Consider the following 7,368-nt stretch of genomic DNA (forward strand, 5'->3'; position numbering starts at 1 on the left):
GAAACTAATTAATAAATCAAAAAATGCTATAGCAGTCTGGAAACCGCGGAGTAGGTTGTATTAATTTGTATGTTTTAAATGTGCATGTGGTATGATTGCCAATGAGACAACTTTCCACTAGAGACCAACTGAAGTAGAAGTTAACAACAATAGGCCAGCGTACGGCCTTCAACAATGAGTAAAACATATACAGTACAGTACGCTAGAAAAGACCCCGAAATAACAAATGTAAACCAATTCAAATGAGAAAACTAACGGTCTGATTTAAGTACAAAACAAGTAACGAAAAACAAATGTGACAACCACTGAATTACAGGCTCCTGACTCAACAGGTTCAGTGATTCCCAATACCGTTAAAGTGTTAACTCAGTATTAAGACAGGTGGGAGAATAAAAACCATTAACACAATTTAACAACGCATGGAAGAACAACATTATTTAACCTTTGAATATTTTTTCCCCCCGGAAAATCAAACCTGTTGTGTGCGAGATTGAACACTGTACATTATATTAATCTTAGGTAAACTTTGGTTTGGCAGTATATAACTAGTGTCATTGACTGGTAAACTTGTGTTCTGTTTGACAGTATCTAACTAGTGTCATTGACTGGTAAACTTGTGTTCTGTTTGGCAGTATCTAACTAGTGTCATTGCCTGGTAAACTTGTGTTCTGTTTGGCAGTATCTAATAAGTGTCATTGCCTGGTAAACTTGTGTTCTGTTTGGCAGTATCTAACTAGTGTCATTGACTGGTAAACTTTGGTTTGGCAGAATCTAACTAGTGTCATTGATTGGTAAACTTTGGTTTGGCAGTATCTAACTAGTGTCATTGACTGGTAAACCTTGTGTTCTGTTTGGCAGTATCTAACTAGTGTCATTGAATGGTAAACTTTGGTTTGGCAGTATCTAACTAGTGTCATTGACTGGTAAACTTGTGTTCTGTTTGACAGTATCTAACTAGTGTCATTGACTGGTAAACTTTGGTTCTGTTTGACAGTATATAACTAGTTTCATTGACTGGTAAACTTTGGTTCTGTTTGGCAGTATCTAACTAGTGTCATTGCCTGGTAAACTTTGGTTCTGTTTTGGCAGTATCTAACTAGTGTCATTGACTGGTAAATTTGGTTCTGTCTGACAGTATCTAACTAGTGTCATTGCCTGGTAAACTTGTGTTCTGTTTGACAGTATCTAACTAGTATCATTGACTGGTAAACTTTGGTTCTGTCTGACAGTATCTAACTAGTGTCATTGACTGGTAAACTTTGGTTCTGTTTGACAGTATCTAACTAGTGTCATTGCCTGGTAAACTTGTGTTCTGTTTGGCAGCATCTAATAAGTGTCATTGCCTGGTAAACTTGTGTTCTGTTTGACAGTAACTTACTAGTGTCATTGACAGGTAGACTTGTGTTCTGTTTGGTAGTATCTAATAAGTGTCCTTGACTGGTAAACTTGTGTTCTGTTTAGCAGTATCTAACTAGTGTCATTGACAGGTAAACTTGTGTTCTATTTAGCAGTATCTAATAAGTGTCATTGACTGGTAGACTTTTGTTCTGTTTGGTAGTATCTATATATATAATAAGTGTCATTGACTGGTAAACAAAGGTTCTGTTTGACAGTATGTAATAAGTGTCATTGACTGGTAAAAAGTAAACAAAAATACCGAACTCCAAGGAAAATTCAAAACGAAAAGTTCCTTAACAATTGGCAAAAAAAAGCTCAAACACATCAAACAAATGGAAAAACAACTGTCATATACCGGACTTGGTACAGGCATTTTCTTATGTAGAAAATGGTGGATTAAATCTGGTTTTAAAGTTAGCTAAACCTCTCACTTGTATGATAGTCGCATACAATTCCATTATAGTGACTACAATGTGTGAACAAAACAAACAGACATAATAGGTAAAAATGTCAAAAAAAGAGGTACAGCAGTCAACATTGTGTTATAATCTCAATCACTATAAAAACAAACAAATATGTCAACAAAGAAAAACAAAATGGCATATAGACAAAGCACATACGCAACATTAAACACAAGAATACAAAAAATGACAACAGCACAACGACGTACCTATAATCTTTACATCAAGACCATCATGTATTATATGTGAAGTTGATACGGAATATTTATCAACAAGGTCTTGGTATCTTCCGATGAACTTTTTTAGAAAAAGGACGAGACGTTCTATGACATAACCCTGGTTCATCAACTTTTTGCTCAGACACTGGTGACGTTTTACAAAGTCTGAGTAGCAGCTGTAAGCTCTTGAATACCGAATGTTTGGGAAATGTATATCCCATACGCAAGTGAAGTTGGTACATTGCTATTAAGGTGGGGGAAATTGATAATTTCAAAATTAAAATCGTCTCGTTTGTCATAGATTCTGGTACCGAGATGACCGCTGATGTCAAATTCGAGGTATAAGTCTAAAAATGAGACTGAGAAAGCCGTGTCTGTTGTTTCTGTAATTTCTAGTTCTGGAGGATATATTAATGGAACCCAATCAGAAAAGTTTGGATTGTTTATGGAAAGAACATCATCAATAACTTCTTGTTTTTGACAACTCCGACTCATATGAAAATAAAAAGAGGTCGGCAAGGAGAGGCGCACAGTTCGTTCCCATAGGAAAGCCGACAATTTGTCTAACTCAAAATTCAACAAATATGTTGTCAGAAAGAAACTCCAGCATACTGATCACTTGTTCCTCTGTGTAGAATGTTTTACATTTTTGTTCACTATTAACAAAATATGCCGTATGGTATCCATAAGGAATAAATTTATAGCGTATGCTACCATTCTTTTATTGAAAAGCATTGTGGATTATTTCTTTCAGAAGATTTTTCAATTTCACATGGGGAATGGTGGTAAACAGGGTTGAAAAATCAAAAGTTTTGATAGAATTAATTTCAGAGAAAGATCGAGATTTAAAATTATCCAGAAGTTTTTTAGAGTTTTTTTAGAATCCACATATGGTTAATACCACTACGCGAGTAAACAGTTTCACAGTATTTCTGAAGACTCTCTTTCACTACCGACAAAATTTTCGTCAATCTAATGGACAATCATTTGTAGAATATACAGATGAGCCGGCAATGTACAATTATTTGTACGGAATTTTGTAAAGCTTAGGTATCCAATACAAACAAGGTAAGTCCTCAGATTTGCTGTTAAATGTAATTTTCATTGAAGCCATGAATGACGTATGATTCGCCAAAATCTCATCCTTGTCAAATGACATGTTTTTGTATGTGGGATTACCTGAGTGCTCATTTATTCCTAATTCTTTTACAAGGCACTCGTAGTAGTACGATTTACATACAAAGACAATATTATATGAAGCTTTGTCCACAGGAACAACAACATATTTATCGTGAAGAGATGATAGACATTTCACAGCTTCTTTGTCTCTGTAAACGGACATTAGTCGATTATTCACACAGTTTTTCAACTTATTATTTGGACGTTTTATCAGTGACCTGATTGTTTTGACCCATTCTGATAAAGTGTCTATTTCAACTTCTTCTCATTTAGCCCATGCTCTGGCGTAGCCCTCAATGGAATCCATAATTATTTTGAAGTTATGGTTCCAATTGATGTGTTGGGTTCTCTAAACTTAGGACCATGAAATATCACCTTTCGTAGATGTTCATGTTGAATTATGTTTAGATCCCCAGTAATAACATGGCCAGAGGGGCTGTAAATCTAAGGCGAGTAGAAACAGTCGCATGTCAGAGGGTTTTTTAGGTATTCTTCTAAATCAAGGTCCTGCAATGCTTGCCGATAGTTAAATACTTTAGGTGCAATGGTTTTAGTGTAACTGTAGGATACAATAGGGACAGACTGATTTTGAAAATAAAGTGGAATTTTGGATGTTACCTCCTTGTGATGAAGAACGTTGCTGATGTTAATTGCATCACTTCCTTTATTTGAAAATTTAACTGGAAGGAATTTTCTCTTTTCATCATGTAAAGGTTCCGATCTTACTGGTTTAAAAAGATGGAAAAGAGCTACATTACAAATTATACTGACTAGTCTGTATATTGAAAAAAATGTATCTATGCATCCCTTGTCAAGTGCTTAATCTCTCAAACATTTTAGAAAATTAACCGGCAATGAAAAAAGAATAGTTATAATGTTATGTAACCCTAGCGGATGATGAAGATGTGAAAGAAGGTCATCAAAGCTCCCAGAGGGCGATCTACATTTAGAAAACTTTTTTACATTGGACCGATGGGAACGTTTTTGCCAATGACTACGCTGGTGTCTTAAAGTAGTATTAAATAAGCCCATTACATTTACATCACAGCAGGCTGGACTTGACAAATTTCCTACTCCTTTGATGTTAGCATAGCAACACTATGGCATTGCAGTACCTAGTTCCCTTATCCAATAATTTTCTCTATCTTTTCGGAAAGGAGTACTTAATATAGGGCTATTGGTGTGTTGATAAATTTTCTCGATGATGCGTACTTTCATACATAAAGAAGGATCATGTAAACGTAGGTTCTGTTTGACAGTATCTAATATGTGTAATTGACTGGTTAACTTTGGTTCTGGTTGACAGTGTCTAAAAAGTGTCATTGACTGGTAAACTTGTGTTCTGTTTGGTAGTATCTAATTAGTGTCATTGACTGGTTAACTTTGGTTCTGTTTGGCATTATCTAATAGGTGTCCTTGACTGTAAACTTGTGTACTGTTTTGCAGTATCTAGACAGTGTCATTAACTGGTAAGCTTGTGTTCTGTTTGGCAGTATATGATTAGCGTCATTGACTGGTTAACTTATGTTCAGTTTGACAGTATCTAATATGTGCCATTGACTGGTAAACTTAGGTTCTGTTTGGCATGATCTAATATGTGTCATTGACTGGTAAACTTAGGTTCTGTTTGGCATGATCTAATATGTGTCATTGACTGGTAAACTTAGGTTCTGTTTGACATTATCTAAAAAGTGTCATTAGTTGGTAAACTTTGGTTTTGTTTGGCAGTATCTATCTAGTGTCATTGCCTGATAAAATTGTGTTCTGTTAAGTAGTATTTTATAAGTGTCATTACCTGGTTAAATTGTGTTCTTTTTGAAAGTATATAACTAGTGTCATTGACTTGTAAACTGGTGTTCTGTTTGGCAGTATCTAACATGTCTAATAAGTGTCATTGACTGGAAACTTTGGTTATATTTGGTAGTATATAATTAGTGTCATTGACTGGTAAACTTTGGTTCTGTTTGACAGTATCTAATAAGTGTCATTGCCTGGTAAACTTGTGTTTTGTTTGAAAGTATCTAACTTGTGTCATTGACTGGTAAACTTAAGTTCTGTTTGGCAGTATTTAGTGTCATTAACTGGTTAACTTGGTTTCTGTTTGGCAGTTTCTATTGTCATTAACTCGTAAACTTTGGTTCTGTTTGGCAGTTTTAAATAAGTGTTCTCAACAGTAAGGTTGGATTTTGATTTGTAGTATCCAATAATCATCATTGACTGGTTAACTTGGTTTCTGTTTGGCAGTTTCTGGTGTCATTAACTCGTAAACTTTGGTTCTGTTTGGCAGTTTTAAATAAGTGTCCTTAACAGTAAGGTTTGATTTTGATTTGTAGTATCTAATAATCATCATTGACTGGTTAACTTTGGTACTGTTTGGCAGTATCTAATAACTGTCATTAGCTGGTACACTTTGGTTTTGTTTGGTAGTATCTAATTAGTGTCATTGACTGGTTATCTTTGGTATGTTTGGTAGTATCTAATAAGTGTCATTAACATACAAGGTTGGATTCTGTTTGGCAGTATTTAGTGTCATTAACTGGTAAATTTGGTTTCTGTTTGGCAATATCTAGTGTTATTAACTGGTAAACTTTGGTTTTGTTTGGCAGTTTCAAATAAGTGTCATTAACAGGTAAGGTTGGATTCTGTTTAGTAGTATCTAATAAGTGTTATTGACTGGTAACCTTTGGTTCTATTTTGCAGTTTCAAATAAGTGTCATTATCCGGTAAGGTTGGATGCTTTTTGGCAGTATCTAACTAGTGTCATTGACTGGTAAACTTTGGTTCCGTTTGGCAGTATCTAATAAGTGCCATAAGCTGGAACCTTTGGTTCAGTTTGGCAGTATCTAACTAGTGTCATTGATTGGTAAACTTGTGTTCTGTTTGGTAATATCTAATAAGTGTCATTGACTGGTAAACTTAGGTTCTGTTTATGAGTATCTAGTGTCATTAACTGGGAAACTTGGTTTCTGTTTGGAAATATCTAGTGTTATTAACTGGTAAACTTTGGTTCTGTTTGGAAGTTTCAAATAAGTGTCATTGACTGGTAACCTTTGGTTCTATTTGGCCGTATTATATAAGCATCATTGACTGGTAAACTTGTTTTCTGTTTGGCTGTATCTAGATACTGTCATTGACTGGTTAACTTAGGTTCTGTTTGACAGTATGTAATAAGTGTCATTGACTGGTAAACTTAGGTTCTGTTTGACAGTATCTAATATGTGTCATTGACGGTTAACTTTAGTTCTGTTTGGTAGTATCTTATAAATGTCATCAACTGGTAAACTTAGGTTCTGTTTGGGAGTACATGTATCTAATTAGTGTCATTGACTGGAAAACTTGTAACTAATAAGTGTCATCGTCTGGTAAACTTAGTTTCTGTTTGGCAGTATGTAATAAAAGTCATTGATAAGTAAACTTGTATTCTGGTTGGTAGTATCTAGATAGTGTCATTGACTAGTAAACTTAGTCTGGATGTATGCATGTTTACAATATCTATGTATGTATATATGTTAGTATACAAGTAAAAACTGCAAAAAAATGCATTTTGTTTACTTTGATGTGTGATACCTTGAAATTCCATCCACAGAATGTGTATAAAATGGTATGTTATTGCTGTATCATTTTTTGTCTATTGTTATGAAAATATTAGGGGTCACCAGATTTTTTCTCCAGTATTTATCAATTATTCTCAATATTTAGAGTTAAAAAGCATCAAAAAGACAAAATAAGCATAAATATTGTGACTGTAAGATTTCATGTTTTTTCTTAAAACATCATTCAAATTTGAATGATTTTTACAGCAAAAAATCATTAAAAGGGAAATGTTAACAGCAATAAGATATCAGTTTTAATCAAAATTCTATGGACAGAATTTGAGAAATCAGTTTAAGGTATATGAATTCCATTTTTCTTGTTTTTTTAATGAACATTCTATACGTGTATCTCTAAAAGTGTAAATGCTACAAATAATATTTTTCTAATATTCAGGTGCAGCTTAGTGTTTTAAATGCATACAAAATCTTTAAAAAAAACTGAAATACTGTCCAATTAAGTTTACCATGCCTTGAACATGAATAATGGAAATGTTGGGTATATATATCCATGAGACAGTA

The sequence above is a fragment of the Mytilus californianus genome, unplaced genomic scaffold (assembly GCF_021869535.1).
Source record: "Mytilus californianus isolate M0D057914Y unplaced genomic scaffold, xbMytCali1.0.p SCAF_9, whole genome shotgun sequence".
NCBI classification, from domain to species: domain Eukaryota; kingdom Metazoa; phylum Mollusca; class Bivalvia; order Mytilida; family Mytilidae; genus Mytilus; species Mytilus californianus.